The 26051-nt window shown below is 43.6% G+C and overlaps 1 protein-coding gene across 7 annotated transcripts in view; it reads left to right on the top strand.

Moving 5' to 3' along the window:
- Positions 1-26051, top strand: part of ATP11A (ATPase phospholipid transporting 11A) — a 246323-nt gene that overhangs the window by 54358 nt on the left and 165914 nt on the right. The gene's annotated exons all lie outside the window — the stretch shown is intronic.

A 26051-nucleotide genomic window follows, 5' to 3' on the forward strand; every position in this document is an offset into this window, starting at 1 on the left:
ACATACTTACCACTCTTATCCAAGCAAATATTGGGCCAAAATAAGATTAGCCCCTGACCATGCAAGTGACATCCACAATTCACACAATAGCTGACCCAATCATGCCCACTTCTGCCAAGCCACACCTTTGACATCTGCAAATCAGGAACGTTCCGCTGAAATGAAAATATTTACTCTAAGAAGTAAGAGATAATATCACGTACATTGGGAATTAACACAAACAGGGCAATTCAATTTGGAGCGAAAAGTCAGTTTTTGCGATAATTTCGCACCGATGACGTAATTTTCGCTGGTTTTGGTTTTACACTGTATTCAATTTCAAAGACTTTTCGCAGGTTCGAAAAGTCTTTGAAAAAAATCGGGGATAACTTTTCACCACTGAATAGGTGGCGAAAAATAAGTGCAGAATTGGGGTTTAGGGGTGCAGACTTAAAAAAAATAGCCTGCATCCCTGGGAATGTCATTTTAAAATAAACTGTGTCAAAAGAAGTTTTATAAAAAATAGGGACACCCCAAAAAAATTATAGAAAATTTGGGGTGTAAAAAAAAAAAAGGAAAAAATTGTTTAAAAATAGGTTCAGGGCTATTCTGCAAGTATGCGGCAGGTGTTTTCTAGAATAGGCTATTAGCGGCAGGTGCATATTTGCAGAATTTTTAAATAAAGACTTTAGGGACTTAAAAATATGCTAGTACCCATTTTCATGTACCCCAAATTTGATGGAACCACTTAAAAAAAACCCTAAGTGCTCTTCTGCATCACTTCTTCAATGTCGGGGAAAAAAAACACCTGCAGCCGCTATTTAAAATCCTGACTTTCATTTGCAGGTTAAACGGGGGTACCCATAGTGATCCCCCATGTTTTTACAGTTTTAGGGGGGTCCTACAATTTATTCCAGGTAAATTTTAGTTTTTTTTCGCTGATCCTACTTCGCCGGGTCCTGTTTTCGTAGCTTTCAAATTGAATACGGGGATAAAGCGGGTGCGCGCCCGATACTTTATCCCAGGAAAATCTCCGATGTGGAGCGAAAAGTCCAGCATGGACTTTTCGCTCCCATATTGAATACCCCTCATAGTGTTATTCCCCTAATGCTGAATATCAATGTTAAAAAGCAAACAAAAAAAAAAAACCCAATAAATTATAAATAAGGATTTAAGTCACCAAATGAACAACAACAAAATACTGCAGTTATTTTTAAATTGTCATGTTACTTAGTGAGAAGGTAATACAGTAACCAGAACCTAAATAAAAATTTCCCATCACTTGATCATTGTAATTGTTTATCAGGTTACACCAATAAGTGCTCTTTCCTGATGTATGTGTCTGTGTTCTATGTGTACAGTATATAGTGCTACTAATAACATTCCCAAATATATCATTCTGGCTGAACATGCCAGTTCTGTCACTCAGCTTGGGCTTTGAACAATGGGATCCATCTCCAAATTGGCCACAAATGTGGGTGTCAAAATTGGACACATTTAATCATTTGACACTCAAACCAAGTAACTAGGTGATATTGAATGTGTGGATTGCAATCATCTACCAACTCGATTTCTCACAAATAAACAATGTGGCCATAATTAAACTTCCCCTATTCAGAGGTCTCTGCAAATCTAACATTTTTTTCAGTTTTTACAAAAAAAGGAAAAATTAAAATGTGAAACTTTAATTTTAAGTTTCTCTAAGTACATGGCACCCTAGGCAAAATGTCAGCTGACTGTCCCCACCCCTCCCACCCAGTGTGCAGACACATACAAGTGTGCAGCCGCATACCCCCCCTCCCACCCAGTGTGCAGCCACATATATACACACACACACACACACACACACACACACACACACACACACACACACACACACACACACACACACACACACACACACCATTATTTCCTGTGCTGCTGTACTACCACAGCCTGCACTCTGACTGTCTATGCCCCAGCAGTCTCCTCTTACAGTCTCACTATTAGTTGCTACCAGAGCTTTGGGAGGCCAAGGGCACTTAAGACTGGGGAACCCTAGAGAGCCACCTTTTGGGATACTGAGATCATGTTCTCATGTGCAAGCCTTTGGTGTGCACATGAAAAAGGGGCATGGCCACACATCACACCAATATTTTATGTAACACTGGAGGGGTGTAAATTGCTTCCCCAGCCTCACACTTCCCTACCTTTCCCCCTGGAATACAGGACAATCCTGCCAAAATTGGGGTGGTTGACTGTAGGGCAGGATATATCAAGCATGGCCTTTGTATGTGATACATCTCGACACCGTATTCAGTGGCATTTATTAATGCCATATGCATGAAGATTTTGTGATTATTTACGCTAAGGGCAGAGTCCTACTGCACATGTGTGGCAGGGGACCCTGGGAGGGATCATATTGGATCCCTTTTGGGAAGTTATGTATAAAGAAGCCGATAGGCATAGGCAACGTCATCTATAGAAGGCGTTGCCTATCGGGTACAAGCTCTGTAAAGTTTTGCTTTCCAAAGCTTAATACATATTGTATGAGGAATGTCACACATCCGAAAACAACAGTTTCCAGAGTTTTACAGCATTTTGCCCCTAGTACAGCTTGTCCATAGTCACACGCGCATATATATATATATATATATATATATACATGCATACATACTGTCAAACATCTACACATACTGTCACACACATACATACATACATACATGGGCGCCAAGAGGAGCGGTTACAGTTTACCCTGGCCCGGGCTTACTAGAGGGGCCTGGCGTTGCCCCCCCTCCCTCACAGCAGATCAGCACACAGCTTGTGCTGGGCTGCAGTGCGTGACTGCTCAGTCTCCAATGGCTGTGGGGAGGAGCGATCACACTGATCCCGTCCCGTCCCCTGCTTGGCACCGGGCTGGGGGGCTTACAGCGCCCCCCTACCCAGCGCGTAGCGGAGCTGCAAAAGCTTTTTTTTTTTGTCAAAGGGGCGTGACCATGCCTCCCCGATTAGGCCACGCCCCCTCCTTTACCTGGGCCTGACCGGGCTTTCTACGACCCTGCATACATACTGACATACATACATACTGTCACATACATATACAGTACATACCCACACACATACATACTGTCACACACACATACGTACATACTGACGTATACATACATACATACTGTCACACACATACGAGCAGTCACACATATATACAAATACATAATTACACATGCACACATATACATAGTCCCATACATAGTTGCATGCATGCATGCATACACACACACACAGACACACACACACACACACACACAGTCACACACTAATTCACCTATACAGCCACACATTAATACACAGTAACACACTAATACACACATGCTTATATACACACACACAGTCACACACTTATACAAACACATACATATATAAATACAGTCACAGACACTCATACACAGGGCCTGATTCAGATTTGGGAATAGAGTAAAGGCCCCCATACATCAGCAATCGATTGTGGCAATTCTGCAATTTGCAATCAATTGTGTATAAAAATCTGCAATGTACAGTATGGGCTTCACAGATTGCAGATTGCAATCAATAAGTGATTGGAATTGTTAAATCAGATTGTCCAACATGTATTTCACAGATGGATTGGGGCTGTAGATTGCTAGTGTATGGTAACCGTCAGCAGATTTGCAGACCGTTACTAGTAAAACGATGGGCCTTTCAAGATGTGTTTGCTGAAAAAGATCTGTAATGTATGGGCACAGATTGCTAGATTGGGAAATCCTAACATCGGGCAATAAATCTTCAAATTGTTCAATTGTGGTTTTCAGATTGCTGTATGGGGGCCTTTAGGTATAGCAAGTAAAGGTCCCGATACATCTGTGACGATCGTCGCGATGTAGCAATGGAATCGGAAACGCCGACCAGCGGCCATCGATGTTCTGCAAAATTCTACATGTTAAATTTCACCAATCTGCCAATCACGATCATTTTTTGATCGTGATCGTCATATCTGTGAAATCCAAAATGTTGGATTTCAGCGATCCCGGGTTGCAGGATCGCGGCAATCTGTCGCAGATGTATGGGGCCCTTGACTGAGCACCTGGGTAAAACCATGTTGCACTACAGGTGGGGCAGATTAAATAGTGCAGAGAGATTTAGATTTGGGAAGCGTGTGTCTGAAAATGAAATCTAAATTGCAGTGTAACAATAAAGCTTTCCTGCATTTGTGGGCTACATGCAATAGCAGCCAGTATCCTGCAAGCAAATATTGTAATTTCTTTGCACCCCTTGCATTGCAACAAGGTTTGTTTAGGTACACAAGGGGCCTATCCATTTGCTGACTTTCTGCACGATGCGATGATCGGAACGTGCAGAAAGTCTGCTAGTGGATAGCCGGCAAGGACCAGCGATGCGCGTGCACGCAGGGTCCTTGCCATCCCCGACTATCTATCAAACATGCCCGCCAACCTGATGACGGTCGTCCGGTTCGGCATGTTAATAGATAGGGAGGTTGGGCTCCTGCACTGAAGACGTACAGTGAACGTCTTTCAGTGCGGTGCCCGCACCTCAGCGACATGAAAGTCTGAACGCTGGACGTTCAGACTTTCATGTCATTAAATGGATAGGCCCCTGTACTTGCTATATCTTACTCTATTCCCAAATCTAAATCAGGCCCACAGTCTCACACACTTATACACACACATGCATAAATACAGTTACAGTTATACAAACCAGACTTGCCGACTTTTAGGGAGCTGTCTGGTCTCATCAGCTGGGGGGGGTGGGCGTGACGCGAAAATGGAGGTGGAGCATGGGTGTGACAGCATGATCACGTCATCACGGCCCCACCCTCTTCCCAATGCCGAGAATAATGGCATAGTGAAGCAGGGGGCGGGGCCACGATGACGCGATTCAGCACGAATTGCGTCACCAACCCGTCTGCTGCTGGGGTTTATATGGCAATTGCGGGGAGTGCCAGATGGGTCACCGGGGACCTGGAGGCTTGCCTGCCTTTCCGGGGGGGGGGGGGGGCCATGTGCATTCCCCGTCCGGGGACACCACCTTCTTTCTGGCGGCCGGCAGCCGATTAACGCGGCTGGCCAGTCACCGGAGCATTAGTAGACTCTGGGCAATAGGGTGTGCCCGGAGTCTACTGCGCATGCGCAAAACGCTGGGAAAATGGCCACCGCGCCCATTTTTCCGGATTTTTGGACAGCGCTGACACCCAGTGCGGGACCTCAGAGAGGTAAGTTGTTTTTTTTTTAAGTAATATGGGTGTGCGGTGCGGGCCCCCCTGGACCCCATTATAGATACGCCCCTGCATACACAATACAGTGCCTCCTCCATCCCCTCCTCACTTCCATGCTGCTGGGCTCAGCAGTGTGCTGGCCTGACAGTGACATTGCTGTGTAGCCCTGCCCCCTGCCTCGACTCCACCTCCCTTGGCTTCTACAGCTCGAGAAGTGCAGTGACAACAGGGTCTGGGCTAGCAGGGGGCCGTGTCCCTTGACTTGTAAGGTGCGGGGCTGGACGCTGCGGTGCTGCACATGTAGCTGTATCATACTGACATAGTCTGCCCAAGGAAACTTTGCTTGCACACCGCCTGCACCATGTAAAAGAAGAATAGTTTTTTGTTTAGGCGCCTCAGTGGCACCCTCCAGGGGCCCACGCTCTAGGCAGCTGCCTAATGGTAGCGCCGTCCCTGGCAATTGCAAAACGCATTGGAAAAAAAAATGCTCTGATCAGCAATCTTATCATTCGAGATCTTTAAGTATGTGTACACATTTTAGTTTTGAACATACAGTCCTGACCACAGTTATTTAGTCTCACAAGTCGAGACAATGAAAAATAGAATGGCGTAATTGATATTGTGAAACAGAGCAACTTCTAACACTTTCCCTGCAATTCTGTGACTAACATTACCTTATAGTGCATTAGTGACTGGTCACCTAAAACATCTATTGTATACATATTTTAGTACTGGAATTACTTCACTATCAAATGACTTCACAATTTAGGCATATAGTACCTAAGGATTATGGTATATTATACTCCTTTTCCACCTAAATTCCTGGTCTGACCCGGAGTTGGAACAAAGTTCCTATCCGGATCAGACCCGGAATTTTGCCGGCGCCGACTCAGGATATTCCCGAGTCAGCGCCGCTCACACCGCAGTCGGGTCTGCATAGACCCGGCTTTTGCGGAGTGAAAGTGGTCGCTTGGAGATGACGTCATCTCCAAGCGCCACTGAAGCCGGACCAATCGGCCGGCTAGCAGCGCACTCCAGGTCATCGTGACCCGGAGTGCGCTGTTCTCACAGCAGGGTTTCACGGGCTACGCCCGTGTTAAACCCTGCTAGTTACCTGGGTTGGATTGCCAGGTCACTCGACCCGGTGATCCAACTCTCTCCCCTTTTACACCAGAGAGCTGCCCGGGTTAACCCTTCAAAAACCCGGGTTTAGCTGCAACATGTTGACAGTGACCATGTCGATATTCATCATTGTACACAGATGACATGTCCACATTATAGTATGTCAACATGTTGTCCCTGATGGCTCAGCGGTCACTTACCTGGTCCCTACTGTTGCAGTGCGGCTTCTGGGTCCTATTCGTCATGTGACAGTCCTTCTCCGTGCTGGCATCTAACGGAGTGATGATTCCGGTGAGTATTTTTTAGCTATTCCTAACCCTTATCCCTAGCCCTCCCTCTAGTACCTAACCCTCCTTATTGCACCTAAACCTAACCGTTGGCATTCTGAGAGTCGACATCTCATGTGGCAGCATTTCAGATGTCGACATTCTGAGGATGTTGACATGGTAAATGTCATCAATGTGACTGGATCCCATATTAATTAAGAGTGCCATGCATATCATGGTGGGCTACAGAAAAATAATATTCTGGGTGAACTGTGCATTGCAACTTGTGGCATAAGTAAATACTTGGCATGCATGTTATAGCAACAAATTATACATTTGCTTACCAGTTCATTAGAATAATCAGCTTCCTTGTAATAAAAATGTATCCTTTTGTCAAGAATATTAATATCTAGCATGCACTCCATAGCAGAGGTTCCCAAACGCAGTCCTCAGGGCACCCCAAACAGTTCAGGGTTTAGAAATATCCATGATTGAGCACAGTCGGTTAATTCAAATTGACTGAGGAACTAATTAAGTCACCTGTGGTCAAGCATGGATATCCTTAAATCCTGGACTGTTTGGGTGCCTTGAGGACCGAGTTTGGGAACCTCTGATCTATAGCATAAACATACTGTAGATAACTAGCCTCATGTTAATAATATACAGCCCTATGTCTAGCACATACAGTATGCCCACCATAAATAGCTCCTGCATGACTATGGCCACCAGCATCCGGGCCGCCAATAGCCAAGGCGGGCCCCCGGTAATAGGGGGCATGGCCTAATCTTGGGAGGCATAGCCACACCCCCTTGCCGAAAAAAAGAAATTAAAAAAGATTTGCAGCGCGGCGAAGCGGCGCTGCGCGCCGGGGAGGGGGCGCTCTAAGCACCCTCAGCCCGGCGCAAAGCCAGGGGGGGCGCGATCAGTGTGATTGCTCCCCCGCACAGGCATAGGAGACTGCTGTGGCTGCTGCTCAGCAGCCACAGCAGTCTCCAACTGCAGCTCAGCACACGCTGTGTGTTGGGCTGCTGTGAGGGAGGGGGAGCGGCGTCGGACCCGGGCCCCCGCCGGGCCCCTCAGGAAGCCCGGGTAATCTGTACCCGCTCCTCCCCCCCTCTTGGCGCCCCTGACCAGCATTATCATGTCACGCTACAGCACCTTCATGCAACCTCCACAATGCTATTACTGGCCTCAGGCTGCAGGAAGCAAACTTAGAGATGTCATTGTTTCTGTGCAAAAGTTGTCATTACAAGTTAATTGTATTGGCTGGATTTCACACCGTACCACGTGCATGTGATACTGTATTTCACTTTCACATTTTTCATGGTAAACTGCATCTGTCATGTGAATGAGTGAAAGTGGAAAACATGGCCAAATTAATCAAATGGGTGCAAGTTAGTGATACTTTATAACCCACCCAAAAAAATATATAATCCAACTATGTGGCATAGGGCAGAGAACACTGGCCCTGATTCAGAGCCGGACGCTCTGACAGAGCGCTCGCTCTGAATCAGGGCCGTCATTCCTGATTTTAGAGCGGCCTCCTGGCCGCTCGCATAGCTGTGGGTGTGACCACCCACAGCTATTGCGAGCGGCCTAAAAGATGGTCGCGATGGTCAAGACCATCGCGACTGCGACGAGACCCTTGTGGTAGGGTCTCGTTGCCGCAAGCCCTGGAGTGATTTTGGCTCTATCAGAGCCAAAAGCACTCCCACTGACATCACTTGTGATGTCAGTGGGGCCGGCCCCAGACAGTAGGCTTTCTCATGGGAACACTTCCGACTGGCCAGCCACGCCCCCGGCACGCCCACCAAAGCACGCCCCCTTTGTAGCGAGACCCATAGCGACGGCTTGCCCGTCGCTATCCGGGTCTCGCGCATGCGCACGACGGAGCCGGGTCTGTCGTGCCCATGCGCACTGGCCCAACGTCGACCTGCTTGCAAGCGCTCAGAACTCGCGAGCGGGTCTGAATCGGGCCCACTGTTTTGGCCCAGTAATGTCACTTTGTGTCAGTCGTGGTCTTTTGGCAAGTCTTTATCTACTTACAGAATTGGCTCCACTCACATTGGATATTGGAAGATGCATTGTATGAAACAAGGGGCCAGGGTTGGATATTAGGCAAACTGCTGTTGTCTAACTAGTTTGCTAAACCAATAAACTGATATTGGAAACTTGATTTCTCCTTTAAGAAATCCCTTGTTTAATGCATTGAAAATAAGGCAGTGCAAAGCCATTACGTGAACTCATTTACAGCTTCAGTATTAATAACTCTCGACTGTTGTAATGTAATTAATTTGTGAACATAGGGCCTGATTCAGAGACGGACGCTCGCATAGCTGTGGGTGACCGCCCACAGCTATAGTGAGCTGCCAGGTTCATGGTCGCGATGGTCAGGGTCTCGTGGCCGCAAGCCAAAGAGAGCTTTCGGCTCCAATAGAGCCGGAAGCTCTCCCACTGACATCACTGGTGATGTCACTGGGGCCGCCCACAAACGGCAGTCGTTCGCTTGGGAACTTCTCAGTTTGTGAAGCCACACCCCGGCCACGCCTACCAAACGGGGCGAGCTGTCACTCACCATCCACAGCTCGCCCCCTTTGGTGCGAGACCTAGAGCGACGGAGCACCCGTCGCTAGCCGGGTCTCGTGCATGCGCACGACAGAGCCGGCTCCGTCGTGCGCATGCCCAGTGGGCAAACATCGACCCGGTCACGAGCGCTAAGCGCTCGCGACCGGGTCTGAATCAGGCCCATAGTACAGAGAGGTGTGCAAACAAGGAATTTAAAACCGTCGCACTTTTTCTTTAAAACTCTTTTATTGACAGTCACACTGTTTACAACTATTAATACTTTGGGCTCTATTTATCAATATTATATTTACTAAAATAATGTGAAAACATTCACACCCTTTTCACATTATTTTAGCATCACACAAATGTATTAAAGGATTTTGGAGCAGTTTTCATAAATAACAACTCCAAGCCATTAAATTCGTATATTTTTATTAAGCAGATCGCAATTCCCATACTTGTAATGGGAAATGTGAACTGCTTTAAATTTACCAGAGATCAATTGTAATAAAATCTTGGGATAAGCCCTATGATAATAATGTTGTGATGTCTGGCCAGACATGAGTGGCTGATTGGTAAGTGTATATGGCTAAAAACATGCATATTTTTTGTTTCATTTCTAGAACACTACTTTAGAAGGGTCTCAGTGGTGAGAATGATAATTCTATGATAATTATCATAATAAACAAAAAGTCCCGTGACAGGGGATGCAAGCTTAAATGCATTGATCAATTCATGAACCAAAACCCCACTGTTTATTATGTTTATTATTATTATTATTATTGTTAGTTATTATGGTGAGTGCAGAGCCCCTGTGATTTCTATTTAAACAATGTGATCACATACCATGTTGCACCCCAAATCTAGGAATGGTGACTGCCGTGGATTAGTGCTTTTTGTTTATTATGATTAATTTTTATAATTAATCATTTTTGTGATCACATTTTCTCATGCACCCCTTTTAACTAGTTATCTAACTTGTGTCAGCTGTTTTCCTAGGTGCTTTGCAACAGGTGTGCTTGGTAACTGTCTCACATTTAAAAGCAAAGTTGCTGTGAGCTTTAAACCTTGATAGCATACCCTGAGTTTAACACTAATGTGATGGCTATGTCCATGTTATAATTCTGAGCAATAGAGCAGGGACTTGCAGTAAAGTGGGGTCCCGTGACGGGGACTGCAAGCTTAAATGCATTGATCAATTCATGAACCAAAACCCCACTGTTTATTATTTTTATTATTGTTAGTTATTATGGTGAGTGCAGAGCCCCTGTGATATATATATATATATATATATATATATATATATATATATATATATAGGAGCCCTGACCATGCACACTCTAATGGTTAGCCAAACCTCTTTGGAGGCTGACCACACCACTTCTCAAGACTGATGAAACCCCTAAGTATAGGCCCATGTCACTGTATTTTCCGGGTGGGCCCTTCATGTCCCAGTCCGACACTGAATCTGTGTACACACAACTCTGCATACAACACATGAGCGCCGTGCAACTCTGTAGCACCGAGCATCTTTTCATGCAACTTTTTTTACTTCCAAGTGTGTCATACTTGCAAAGCGATGTATTTCAAGGTAAAAAGTCACACAAATACCGCTCCGTGCTATCGAGTCACGCCACGGCATGGTGCAATTAAAAGGGCTGTTTAACGCACAAGGAAGTAAGACGTATGTGGACACATCTGTAGCCTACAATTCAATCTACATTCCCTCAACACTCCCTCACTAAGCTTCACCTACTGTAAATGCAAGCACTCCATTGCCTCCCTGTTACACCCATTCAACTACAACTGAAGATGCATCTGAAATGCTTATAACTCCAAATCACCCATAATAACAGCCAGATCAGTCACAAAAGTACTTGCTTGTACATTAACTCTGCATCATCCCCATAATCTCATCTAAACCATGTAAACATTTTATCAGGAAGCAGAAATTCTAATTGTTATGGTTTTGCAATCTAACCGCCATACACTTGATTAGGTACACTGTGTTCAGCTTTCAGTGATCATCAGTACAGTGTTGGCTAGGCAAGCAATCACACCAGTTGTTGAGAACCAATGATTTACATTGCACATATCTCTAAAGGGATAATTCCTTTCAGGAAGCACTTAAAACAGAAGTATATTTAAAATGTTTTTACTTTTTATCTTAAGTGCTCAGTAACTGGGTGCTCATGCTGGCTGTGGAGCTGCTACCATCCTGTTTGCTGATGGCTCCATTCCTCCTTCCCACTGTAGTCTGACAGTGGCACTCTGTGCTGACTACACAACAAGAGTTTAGATGGAGACTAATTACCACTATCCACCAGGGACTGGGCACTGTATGATGCACTTGCCCACCAGGGAGTGGGCATTATATTGTACCCTTGCCACCAGGGACTGTGCTGTATGATACACTTGGCCTATAGGGACTGGACTTTGTTTAGTACACTAGCCATCATGTGTGCTGCAGCCAGTCTTGTCCTTTCCTAAATGCATACTCATGTCACCTCCCTTCTTCAGTTCCCTGGCAATCAGCTGTATGTTGGGATCATACTCAATGATTTCAGCAGTCACAGGTTACAAAAACACGACTCTGTGCTTATTTCTGTAGTAAATAAGCAGGTATGATTTCCTAATACAGTAATATTCCTTTGTGCTTTATATTGTGCTGTTTTCTTATCTGTTAATGAATTACCTATGCTTTCTTTACCTCAGCTTGTTTGTGACTGTAGGGCTGAGTGACTTCTATGCCAATTAGTGCAGCATACAGTATCTTGTGTGAATTTACCGAGCACATCCAGAGCTGGCATCAGAAATCTTGGGGCCTGGCACACATGTTTTTGGTAACTGCAATACCTACCCGGAAGATAAAAGACAGTCTGCCATTGGCTCATCCTCCCTGTGTCTCTCAAGCCTCACCCCCCTTCTCTAAAGCCTAATTTCTGCCTGTGTCTCTCAGCCTTATCCCTCTATGTCTCTCCAGCCTCACCCCCTTCTAACCAGCCTCATCTCTGCCTGTGTCTCTCAGCTTTATCTCCATGGGTCTCTCCAGCACCATCCCTGTATCTCCAGCCTCATCCCCCTGCGTCTCTACTTCTCCAGCCATCAGCTCATTTCCACTGTCTTAGCCTCACCCCCCCATGTCTCTCAACCTTACGCCCCTCTGTCTTTCAGCCTGATCTTTGCCTATCTCTCAGCCTTATCCCATGTGTCTCTCTGGAGACCATAGACACACGTGGGATGAGGCTGAGAGACAGACTTGCCTGTTTCTCTCAAAACCCATCCCTGTGTCTCCAGCCTCATTCACCCTGTGTCTCTTTCTCCTGAAATCTGCTAAAGTCCTGTGTCTCTTGGCCTCATCTCCTTGTCTCTCAGCCTCACCCTTCCCTTTGTCATTCAACCTCATCCCTCCCATGTCTCATGGCTTCATTCCCCTCATGTCTCTCTGCATCATCCCTCACTTGTGTGTCTCCACCTCATCCCCTGCCTATATCTCTCAGCCTCATCCCACCCGTGTATCTCAACTTCATCCCACCCTTGTCTCTCAACCTTATCCCTTCTGATTCTCTTCACCATCATCCTGTCTCTCCAGCACATCTCCCTGTGTCTCCCCACCAGAATCAGCCTCTGGTCCCCTCTTTGCATTGGATCTGGATCCGCTCCACAAGGTATATACAGGTAGCACTCCTTTCTCTGCTGTAACGTGTTACAGGAAGCAGATTCCCTTCTTCAAGGCTGTATGACAGGAGTGGGCTTAGAGTGCTATTTAAGCTATGGAGGACATCCATATCTGTTTCATAGGTCACGTTTACAGAAACTAAAAAGTAGGAAAAAAATAATTAGTCTATTTCCTAATGAGAAGCCATGGATGAATAGTGAGGTCCGTTCTCTGTTAAGATCTAGGGATAGGGCATTTAGGGCTAAAGATAGCACAGCTTATAAAACCGCCCGTTCAAATCTGAAAAAGGGCATCCGCATGGCTAAAGAGGCATACTCAAATAAAATTGAGAGACTATTTAGGGAATGTGATGATGTGAGGTCAATGTCGCACTTAACTGATTATAAAGGCTTAAATACCTGTATCCATAAGAAAGATGGCCCTTCAGCAGACTAATTTTAATAAGTTTTGTGCAAGGTTTGAGAGGGCTAACTTGATCCCTGCAGTAAAAACATGTGATCCCCTGTCAGATAGTCCCTTGAATTTATCTGAGTCTGTGGTCCGGCTTTGCCTACGTGGAACTAATGTTAGGAAGGCAGCAGGTCTGGATCGGAATTCCGGGTAGAGTTTTACGCATGTGTGCTGATCAGTTAGCAGGTATTTTTACTAAAATTTTTGACTTGCACTAGCTCAGTGTATCATTCCGCAATGTTGTAAAGTTTCAACAATTGTTCCTGTCCCCAAATCTACAGTAGTAACCAGTCTAAATGACTATTGCACAATTGCCCTTACATCATTAGTGAGGAAGTGCTTTGAAAGGGCTGTCTTGGGACACCTTAAGAGTTAGCATCCCAGTGAGTTTTGACTTTCAACTGTTTGCGTATAGGTCAAATAGATCAACCGAGGATGCTGCTCTTACGGTTTTACATAAGGTCCTTTGTCATTTAGAGAACAGGGACTCATATGTAAGATTGTTATTCGTGGACTATAGTTCCGCTTTCAACACCGTTAATTGCCAAGCTCCGAGAGATTGGATTTGATGTGGGCAGCACAGATGGTGTTGGGCAGCACAGATGGTGTAATGGTCAGCGTTACTGCCTCACAGCACTGAGATCGTGAGTTTGATTCCCACCACGGCCCTAACTGTGTGAAGTTTGTATATTCTCCCTGTGCTTGCGTGGGTTTCCTCCGGGTACTCCGGATTCCTCCCACACTCCAAAAAAATATACTGGTAGGTTAATTGGCTTCCACCAAAAAATTAACCCTAGTGTGTATGTGTGTGTGTGTAAATGTGGTAGGGAACATAGATTGTAAGCTGGTAACTGGTAATAAATAAATAAATGTGCCCATATGTAATTGGTTGTTGGACTTTCTGACTAATTGTCCAGTCAGTTAGGATGGATTCTACTCTCTCGTCTGAGCTTGTACTGAACACAGGAGTCCCTCAAGGCTGTGTTTTAAGTCCCCTTTTATATTCATTGTACACGTCTGATTGTTCTACAAATTCAGAATCAAATTTTATTGTAAAATTCGAAGACGATACTACGCTTGTGGGCTTGATTAGTAGGGGCGAGGAGGACAGTTATCAGGAGGAGGGGGAGAAAACAATTTGTTATTAGATAGTAAGAAAACAATGGAGGTTTTAGAAGAGCTAGGAAACTTACCCCACAGCCATTATTTTTGAATGGTGAGGAGATGGTTAGTGGGGTTAAGTTTTTAGGTATCAACTATACTGAAGATTTATCGTGGTCTTCTCATATTTCAACTGTGGTGAGTAAAGCTGGCCACACATCTAAAGATTATCTGTCCAACCAGCCAACTCGTTGATTGGTTGAAATGAAAATCTGGTAAGGTATGAAAGCAAATAATCAGCAATTTGCTCCCAAACACTGGAAAATGGACCAAAACTGTTGTTTGAACAAATAGTTTAGATCAAACATTTAACAAACTTGTCTGAACGACCATTTTCATCTGTTTTCTGGCATTTAGGAGCAAATTGCTGATCATCATTTACTCCCATACGTTACCAGATTTTCATTCCAACCAATCAACAAGTTGGCTGGTTGGATGTAAGTTGGTCTAGTGTGTGGCCAGCTTTAGGCTCAGCAACGCTTTTTTTTTTCTTTTTACTTTATTACAGTGTGGTATAGGAATTCCAAGTGTTCTGATCGCAGCTCTTTAGATGGAGTAGTTAAAGCTGCTGAGAGAATCAATTGTCAATGCCTGCCTTAGTTGGATGACATTTTTTTTAGGATGCGTATAACTAAGGCCAATAAAATTATAACTGATGCTAGTCATCCATGTTATTGCAGAACAAAATAAATATATGTTAGAACTAAAAACCTCATACAGTTAAAAAACTAGAAGTGCCTGTTCCGGACTTTCAGTGCAGCGTGGATGACTTCTACAGGTAGTTCCTTAAATATTGACACAAATTAAAGTCCATTAGTGTAGTTGTTACACTTTCACATGATTACAAAGGGCCTGATTCAGCAGTGCTGAACTCAGATTCCCGGGGGTCGGGAATCTGTGCAGCGCCTGACCAGTACGGCGCATGTGCAGTATGGGTCCTGCGTGAACGCATGCAGAGCAACAGGAGGGGCCGGCGGCTTCAGTTTCCCTAAACGGAGGCGTGTTGCTGCCATTGGAGGGAAGAGGCCAGGATCTCCATCGGCTGGACTATTTCTCTCATCTGCAGTGGCCAGCTTGTGTGACCCCATGGGTCACTTAGCCGGCCGATGTTCCCGCAGATTATCCGATGCTGCTTTGGACAATGCAGCTCGGATAAGTAATGCATGCAGGAGGCATGATGCCTCCTGCTGAATTACCATAATTGCAAGGACGGAATTGCAAAGCTGCATGCGTGCTCCGCCCTCAAAATCATGTCATGCCCCCTAGATGTGCCCAGCTGGCTGCCTCTCCCGGAAGAGGCAGCCAGATTGTTGGCAAGCCTGGCTAATGCTCCTGCATACACACCTATACAATTGTCAGCCCGATCAGCTGATATCAGATGATCGGGTTGATCATTGTATAGGTGTGTACCTTACTTTACACTATTTTATGGCATGGACATGGTTTTCAATGTGGTCAAAATACAAGTAAAGAAAAATAGAAAAAGTATAAACTGAAGTAAATATTTATATTTAAGACACTATGGGCTAAATTTAATAAGCGGCGGTTTTGGTGTCACTTAGAAACCGCTGTCAATTGATGGCGGTTTCTATTTCTAATTGACAGCTTTTACTAAAGGTCGGCTTTGATGTCTAAACTGAAACCCCCGTCGATCCCCGGCAGTTTCTAAACGACAACCCGCCATGGTGTGTTTATTTCACTGTTGAAACCATTGCAGATATTCTATTCATATTCATTTAATAGTGCTTTTATAGAAAGAACATTCACCTGACATTCTAGAAACAGACCACTGTGAAATAGAAACTATTCAATTGATAGTCATTCATTTGTGCTACTTTATTTGTTATAGAAAGCAGCAAACTATTTTTATCATAGAGACAGACCACAGTGGATTAGATGCTATTCTATTCCTATTTATTGGGGCTTTTGCAGAAACCGTATTCACCTGACATCATAAAAAACAGACAGCCGGCTACTTTCACTTCATACTCGCCTACTTTTGAAAAAGCATTTACTGTAGATTGTGAAAGCAGCACCTATGAGCGCGGCGGTATAGTGGGCGTGTACGGCTATATCTGAGAGGCGTGTCATAAAATTGATTTACATCCAAATGTAAACGAGCCCCAAAGCAGTTAGTAAGATCTACTTGTTGATGAAAACACACTGATACTCTTCAGAAAATGCATGTAGCCATAGGGATCATTGGCCCTGATTCAGACCCACTCGCAAGCGGCTGTCCGCTCGCAAGTGGGTCGATGGTGTGCACTGCGCATGCGCACGACGGCGGGAGCTCCGTCGTGCGCATGCGCCAGACGCGACGAGCGAAGGACTTTCCTTCGCTCGTTGTGTCTGATCAAAGGGGGCGTGCTGTCGATGTTGATTGACAGCGCGCCCCCTTTGGTGGGCGTGCCGGGGGCGTGCCTCCCTGACGGGGGCGTTCCCATGGGAACGCCTACCGTCAGAAGCCGGCCCACTGACATCACTAGTGATGTCAGTGGGAGTGATTTTGGCTCTGATAGAGCCAAAATCACTCCGGGCCTTGCGGTTGAGAAACTCAACCGCAGGCTCCGGCTCGCAGTGGCGATGGTCGCGATGGTCAAGACCATCGCGGCCATCAACTTGCACGCTCGTATAGGCTGTGGGTGGTGACCCACAGCTATACGAGCGTCCAGGAGGACGCTCCATAATTATGGAGGACGGCCCTCATTCAGAGCGTGCGCTCTGCTCAGAGCGTCCGGCTCTGAATGAGGGCCATTGTGCCTTATAACCAATGCAGAGAAATTATACTAATGACCCCGTTTGAATGTAAATATCTATGGGTTTTTTTGCCGGCATATTCACTGCACGATTAATGAACGATTGAATGATAACGATATCACTATCGTTCAATCGTCCATTTATATTGTGTAGTGGATATGCAGCTTAAGTGGAGAAGGAGAAAGTTGTAGGAAAGTATAAGGAGAAAGATATATAAAGTGATTGCTAATTGTAATGACTTTTTTTTTTTTTATATATATATAAATTGGTTTGTTTCTTGGTCTGTATTTGTCTATTTGAGATGTGTTTTCCATATAGTCAGGTTTTGTTTTTTTTTAACTCGTGTGTGTGATTTTTTGTGTGTGAGTGCAGTGTGATTGTGTGTTTGTTTTGTTTTATATTATTTGTTGTTGTACTATATATCTGTTAAAGACCAGTTATGTCTAGTGAGAGACAGCATAATCTTCTATAGTCCAATTGGATGATATTCCTGTCAAAATTGCCTATTAAAATCAATTAATTTACCCGCTGTTTCAGCAAACATGCCTGTCTAAGGAAAGTGAATTTTTTTGGCGGGTTTGCTGCCAGTTTTATGGTGGTTTTGAAACCCCTGCTTGATAAATCAGGGGTTTCTATTCTATTCTTTCTATGGTCTAAAACATTGATGGTGCTTTGGTATTCAATTCTGTTCTAAAGTGTGCTTTGACGGCGGTTTAGCAGTGGTTTTGGCATTAGTAAATCTGCATATAGCAAAACCGCTGACAAACCGCCAGAGTTTAGAACCCGCTGCTTAGTACATTTTGCTCTATGTCTAATAAATAAAAGGCTAACATTTTTCTTCTAGAATGTATTGAAATTCTTGGAAGCTGTTAACATGCTGACATTAAGACTTGAATCACTGGGAAAATTCACAGGAAGAAGTTCATCATTAGAGGTGTGAATTGATTGATAGAGAAGCTTTGAGGGGTCTATTGATAAATAAGTTTAGAGGAGTCAATTGATAAAGATGCTTAGAGGAATCAATTGATGAGGAGTCAATGAATAAAAAAGCCTTGAGGGCTGATGTGTACTTGGTTGGTTGCAGCCTTGTGGGCTGAGTTGTAATTGGCTGGTAGCAGTCTCGAGGGCTGATGTGTACTTGGCTGGTAACAGCCTTGTGGGCTGAGTTGTACTTGCCTGGTAGCAGTCTCGAGGGCTAAGGTGTACTTGGCTGGTAGCAGCCTTGTGGGCTGAGGTGTACTTAGCTGGTAGCAACCTTCTGTGCTGTAACTGGCAGATGGTCCATACCAACTCTGAAGTGCGACAGAGACTACTGTGGTGTTACTAGCAGATAGTCCACACAGATGCAGTTGAGGTACATGCTGGACACGAGAAGCTGGAACAAACAGGAACGTGAACTCACTCACAGGAACCGGAAGCTACGTACTGAATACTATAGCCGGCATCAGCGCAAAGAACCAGTGGGGGTAAAAAAGGAAGAAGATCCAATCTGTGCAGGGAAGAGATCACAGAGCAGTAAGGTAGGAGGACCTCATGGAGTAGCAGCCTGGCGTCCTCGTCTCCTAACAGCAAGACGTTACGGTGGGATGTGACATTGCCGCATTTTTCATTTATGGCTTTGAGTGATATAATTACTGCATGTTTTAGCATCTAATTTCTGGGCTGTAGTGTTCGCTTTTAATCCAAATAGCCACCTCCATATACTGTACTTTTGTCCCCATGCGCAGTGAACTTTCTTGGACATGTGAAATGGGTTAGCATGGTGTAACAATTTGTAAACTGAAAAAAAAGACTCTCACCAGATCTTCAGGTCACATGAGGTATTGTGTGCTGCAGTCTGCATTAACTGTACTGGCGCAGTAAAACAGGTTTATCTTTAGTACTCCAGTTATTGCTGCTAGACAACTCCCTAAAGACTGATCAGCAAGAACAAGACTTCTAAATATTGCTAATTGGAGATGAGTGAATCAGCTGCTTTTTATTTTCTCAGAAATGGCCATTGCTGAACATGTGACTTAACACATTGTGCAGCAAATGCAGCCTACAGTGGTTCTGCAAGCAATTACAATTTGCTAATAGTCTGTCAGTGGTTCTCAAACTCTGTCCTCAGAACCCCAAGAAGGTCACATTTTTCATGTCACCTAGCAAGTGCACAGGTGTATTCTTTACTCACTGACACATTTTAAAAGATCCACAGGTGGAGCTAATTATTTCACATGGTCAATCCAATCAGGTGCGAAGGGAGCTAATTGCTATTGGAATGGTATAGAAATGCCAGCAACAGCACGGCAATTTGTCTCATTGTGGCCTATATCACCCTGGACTCACACAATGTGCGATCCTAGAGGTACCGGAAGTGCGGAACCTAATTGGGTTGAGCCCTATACATCAGACTTCATCACTAGATATATCCTAGTTTGACCTCCTTCTCTGAATTATACCTGTGCCTCCCCTCCCCTCTTATAACTACCTTGGAAGACGGCCTCCAGACTTCTCTCATGCTGCTTTCCACCTATGGAACTCCCAGTCTTACCTCTCCAGTCTTTCAAGAACTTTCAAACTCACCTCTTCACCATTGCTTAACCTACCCCTTCATTGATCCATTCCTTGACCAGTACCTCTTTATGCTCCACTTGCAACATCTACTTATGTATAATTTGCCCCTACTACCTCTGTTGTTCCCCTCCCTCTAGATTGTGAGTTATCATTAGCAGGGCCCTCTCCACCTTATGCCTCATATACTTCATTGTTCCTTTTTTTGTGGGGTGGGAGTGAGGGGGTGGTTGTGAGTTTTATGTATCTATGCTTCACCATTACTTATGAAGTTGTACTTTGATCACCTGCTACTTGTGATTATACTTCTTAGATTTATACTAGTAATTTGTTCTTACAGATTGTTTTAGATGCCAAGTTTCCAGTGCTGCAAAATTTGTGATGTCTTAGAAATGAATGATGAAGGTGATCGCTAGATATAATGATAGAGTTCTGTTTCTTTACAATGACATTGCACACAACATCTAACCAACATTATTTCAGAAGTGGACATGACCATGAAGGCTCATACCAACTAGCTTTTTTTTTTTTTTTTTTTAGATGCATTTTACTAGAACTTTTAATATTCGTGAAATGGATCTTACAAGAGAAGCCACTATTTCTAGTGTCACCATAACCAATGGCATTTTTTACCCATGACTCTTTTTTTAATGCATGTAAATGCAATAGGGAAACCTAAAGTAATCGCCAAATGTTAGTAACAAACACATCAAATGCAATAAATTCTCCCAGTTTCTAATTTATGGTAGAAACCATTTTAGTTCTTTTACAGACTCCATTACGATGATGTGTTTTTGGAAAGACCCCTTTTCTTGGTGGGCCCAGGAAATATGCTCCATTTTGTGGCTTTTATTAAAATGCTCCTACATAAGTATAATCCTATCCTAGCCTTATTTGGCAAATAATACTCATGCCCATAACAGTAGCTTTTGTAAATCCAATTAAATAAATGTATCCATGTTATATTCATTTACACCATCATGGCCATTCTACTACAGAACATACCTGTGTCAGCAATTACAGATAAGTATGCTGAAATTAAGTAGTTACTGGCAATAAACTTTATTCCAATAAAGTCTGATGTTTACCTTCTGTGGACAAGATCCCTTTGACACTTAAAATATTTATTGGTGACTAATAGAAAATGGATGCAGACTTGTGTCTTGGTTGATCAGCAGTTTGTGTTTAAATCTTTAAAATACATAATATTGATCTTTTTATATTTATGTAGATGACATTTCAATTTCTGTCAGCCTATGCTGTTTTTGCTGTTGGTGACTCTGCACATATCAGCAGCTTTGTATGGTTAGCTTCCTAAAATGGTATAGTTTCATTTCAGTTATACCCTATACACTATACATTGATTTCATAATTTAGGGGTCTATGTACTAAGCCTTGGAGAGGGATAGAGCAGATGGAGATAAAGTACCAACCAATCAGCTCCTGACATTTTTCAAACACAGCCTGTAAAGTGACAGGAGCTGTTTGGTTGGTACTTTATCTCCATCTGCTTTATCTCTCTCCAATGCTTAGTACATAGACCCCATAGTGCTATGTTTGATACTTAAATTGCACATTGATGGAAGGTATCTGAAGATATTTTACCATACTGGCATTCTAAAGATAAGTTCATGTAATAGGCATCTCTAATAGAAACTACCCGAACACCTGTCACCAGTATTTGTGTGCCTATTGGGACACCAGAGCACACCAATTACCAGATGCGTAAATATTACCTTCATATAAAGCCTGTGGGCCTGCGTGCACTACTGAATGCAGATTCCCAATGTTTGGGAATCTGCTCAGGCGCCAGACCTGTTCTGCGAATGTGCAGAGCGGGTCTGCGAGTTTGCTTGCAAACTGACAGCAGACTTTGTGATTGACAGTCTGCTGCCGTTTGGGGGAGGGGAGGGGGCGGCGACAGCCTCCGTTACACGAAACACAGGCGTGTCACCGCCATTGGGGGGCAGGGATATTTCCTGGCCTCTCCTCTAAACTGCGACAGCTGGCCGATGGTACGCAGATTAACCGATGCTGCATTGAGCAACTCAGCTCGGTTAAGTAATGCACAGGGGGCGTGATGCCTCATGTGCATTACTATATCTGGAAAGGATCGCAATTGCAAAGCTGCCTGATTGCAACTTTGCAATTACGATCCTTATAGAATCCGGCTCTGTGTGTCTGCAACAATAACACAGGTTTGCAACAAAAGTAATGTACAGTATTCTTGTATAGCTGTGGTACCCTATCAGCCTATTATTCTATTGAAAACAAAATGTAAATTTACAATCCTTATTTTTCCCATAATCCAGATTCCTGACGTATCTACAATAACAGGTAGAGTTCCCATGTCTCCTAGTTTTTTGTTTTTTTTCCCTCCACTCAAAGCAACTGATGCAGAGCTAAACGTACTCCCATTTGTATAGCGCATCTAGCATGGTTTTGCATTATGCATACGCCAGAACTGGCCATATGTATGTATGGGCAATTCAGGGTTGTGCACATTTCAGTCGCATCTGTGGCTTCCATCAGACGAGAAATGAGAAAAACAGGTCTATCCCTACCTCAATCTTCGAGGAGCATTGGGCATGCCCCCAGAATGACTAGAAATGGGAGTGTGCCTCAAGGCCATGCCATTTTTTTTTTTTTTGTGTGTGTGAGTGCGCTCACCGAAGGCTGTAGGATGTTGGGAGTTATGCAATGCACTGCTATAGCTTACAGAGAGCATCCTAGTGACTGTCTGCCATGCAATAGAGCGCATTCTTGAGCCCACCATATAAAACAGAGAGCATACTAGTGATATCATATAGCCATTATGTCAGTAGTATGTGTAATGTGTTAGAACAGAGCAGCAGAGTGACGCAGTATATCTTTTTATATTTCTAGAATGTCAGCTCTATCATCCCCTTCAACCTCTGATAGATAACACTGGCTTTAGAAAAGCATTCTATAAATACAACACATGGGGTCTTATTCATAGACCTTGGGTTAGTCGTCTTCATCTTTTACCCTTTATTATGGCTGCATCTTTATACATAGCTGCAACTGCATCTTTATGCTAATGCCACAGAAGATGGGCTGACACCAACCTGATGTTGTTCTAATCCGCAGCTGTGCATATTAAGACACTCCATTGTTCACATGATTGGACGCACCATCGGAGATTGCACCTACCCTGTGGAAGGTGCTATTTCCCCATCTGAGCAAGGCCGCCGGGGTTAGTGTAACTACGTCTTTGGGCGCAGTTGCTGCTCACGAGCCACTCCACTGTTACCACCCAGCAATGCCTACTGAAATTGCCTCTCTCCATCTAAATTCGATTTGCGGCTTTCAGCGGTAACCATCAGGATGCATGCCTAGTGCGGCTCGGATGCATGTGCAGACTGAGAACATCAGCCGCTTGTGTGCGGCATCAACTTAGCGTGATACTCCAAATCAGGCCCACAATGTTTTACGACTTTTACTTCTGATGTTTTCATTCAATGTCCCATCCCTGCATAGTTCCAGCTCCCACCTACTGTCTCAAAGCACGGGTGCTACCTCTTTTATTGCTGGCAACACACCAGGGACAGATACTTGCTGTCCACTTCTCTGTCAGTTTGGTCCTGTACACACTTTTCCTTCCACCTACACCAATCTGATGTAGATCTTCCATGGCTGCTGGAAGAAGCGCTGGTCCCTGAGGATGGCAGTGAGGAGGAAAGGCCATCATAGAATGGTACCAATAAGAGGCGAAAGGAGTATTCCCTAAGAGACTGCAGACGCCATTAATTCAGGCTACAGACTACTTTTGATTCACAATCAGACTGTGAATCAGTGAATCAGAAGTAGCTAACATCAGGGTCATCACCACCAGTGGTTCCCCTGACCCTGCGGGTGCCCATACTTGTGTACCCCAGTAACCCCTGATAACCGCCATGATCGCATCTGCACTTGTGACTGATCAGGTGTAACTGGGCGGTAATGCACTGTTTTCACATATTCAAAAGTCATTGTCTGCAAGGCAAGGGAACTACAGCCTACAGTATGCATTGTTGGATATGAGCGTAGATGTATCTTTTGCACCAAGTTCTGCATAGGCTGGTGCAAGTGCACACTGATGATGACTAGCAGCAGATTAAACACACAGATGGTGGGCAGGTGCACTGCAAACTGTTGTCATCTCTGCATTCAGCAATATGCTCATTTCTACATGCACAATGCAGGAGCAGTTACAGATTTGTGTTCAACTCAGCATCAGGCCCAAAGTGTGTAACACATACAGTAATGCTGGTTTCCCCAAAACGTACAGCACACTTGTTTAGAGAAGCAGTCCCTATAAATGTTTTCACAGCACCCAAAAGGCAGTAAGGGGTGTATTTTCTGTCTAGAACTCACCAATGGGGAGATGTATTAAAGCTTGGAGAGTAATAAAGCGGAGAGAGATAAAGTACCAACCAATCAGCTCCTAACTCATGTTACAGGCTGTGTTTGATAAATTAGTTAGGAGCTGATTGGCTAGTACTTTTTCTCTCTCCAAGCTTTGATACCTTCTCTCCAACGAGATGATGTGAGTATTATTCTCCCATATTTCACATTTTTCGACATTTTGTATAGGATATGCCTAGCCCCATAATTATGGTAAGAACAGAGCGCTATATGATGGGCACATAATTTACATATTTTATTACATGATAGCATAATTGCTCTTTTCTCTTTGTTGCTCAGTCTGTATGATATGTAACTAGTGTATGAAATTTACTGACTTGTACATCTGCTTGGAACATGTCTAACTGTGTTGTAAGGTGCATAAATACGGGACGATCTGTACCACCAACGACTTGAAAGATCTCTTTGAAAGATCTCTTTGAAAGATATCTTTCAGTGAAGTCATCCTGCCACATCTCTGAACATGCAAAGTTGACGATATCGTCCAGATTGGCCTGCTTGTACGGACGATCATAGATATCATTACCGTTCCTGCGGGAACGCGCATCGTTGGTTGTTCACTGAATAAAAATGAACGATATAAACGATATATCGTTGAACGATATCGTTATCTTTCATATCGTAACAATATTATCTGTCCGTGTGTATGCACCTTTAGTCCTTTGATTTCAGGAATGATCAATATTGTTTGTATCAGGCAGACTATGATGTAACTGCCCTTTCTGATTTCTTATTAAAATAATAGTTTCTTAACGAAAAGTTTATTATCGTATAATTTTTAGAACTGTTCCTGTAACCATATGCCCTTTATTATAGGTCAACAATCCCATTACATTATCATTTAGTCAATTTCTGAGATAAAACTGATTTGTAGTTTGCTACATTATTTTTCCTTGTAATGGATTGTAAACGTTTATATATAAATTAAATTATTTACATTAGTTTTTTTTTATTGAACTTTAATGTTTCCTTTGCTTCAATGCTCACGCTGGGATTGATTTATGATGATAACTGATACGCACTTTTTGTCTGTCTAGCTCCCAGAAAGTATTAGATTGAGAACACTAATTTCTTGTTTACAAGCACAAGACGGTCAGGTCAAACACCATGTCTGTTCTGATACTGTGTGCAGGGTAATTTGAGCATTGTGTCTGCTTTCACTGGTCCAATTGTTATGGTACACTGTTAATATGTAATGAGAAACATGCATATCTTGTACACATGCTGGTAGCATTTTTGCTCATATAGAGTATACTTGAATCTATAGTAATGCAGCTTTGCAAAAGGACTTTTCAATTATAAATAGCTTTTTCCACTATAAATATGAAACCCAGTTGAATGTATCTTGTAAGTAAAGAGAAGATTTGTAGTTACCCATATTTTCTTTTAAATAATTTTTATATCCTCCTACCTGAGATATAATTTTTAGACCATTTAAAAAATTTCTATGTGTGTGTAAAGCTGGGCATCAACTATACAATTTTCTGTCCGATATCTGTCCAATCTGGCTGGTTGGAATGAAAACCTGGTAATGTATGGGAGCAAATGACAGTCGATTATATGGTTTTAAACAATGAAAAAAGGACAATAAAATTTGTTCAAATTCATTAAATTTGTGTATTTTAATCAATTTGTCTGAACGACCATTTTTGGCTATTTTCCAGTGTTTGTGAGCAAATGGACGATTGTCATTTGCTCCCATACATTACCAGGTTTTCATTCCAACCAGCCAGATTGGACAGATATCTGAGAGAAAATTGTATAGTGGATGCCCAGCTTTAGTTTCCCGATAACCCTATCACTTAACACCAAAGAGGGGCAATTATAGAACAATTCAACCTTATATTTCAGACATATTAGTTTA

This window comes from Taudactylus pleione, unplaced genomic scaffold (genome assembly GCF_031769625.1).
Source record: "Taudactylus pleione unplaced genomic scaffold, aTauple2 ptg000041l, whole genome shotgun sequence".
Classification (NCBI taxonomy): Eukaryota; Metazoa; Chordata; class Amphibia; order Anura; family Myobatrachidae; genus Taudactylus; species Taudactylus pleione.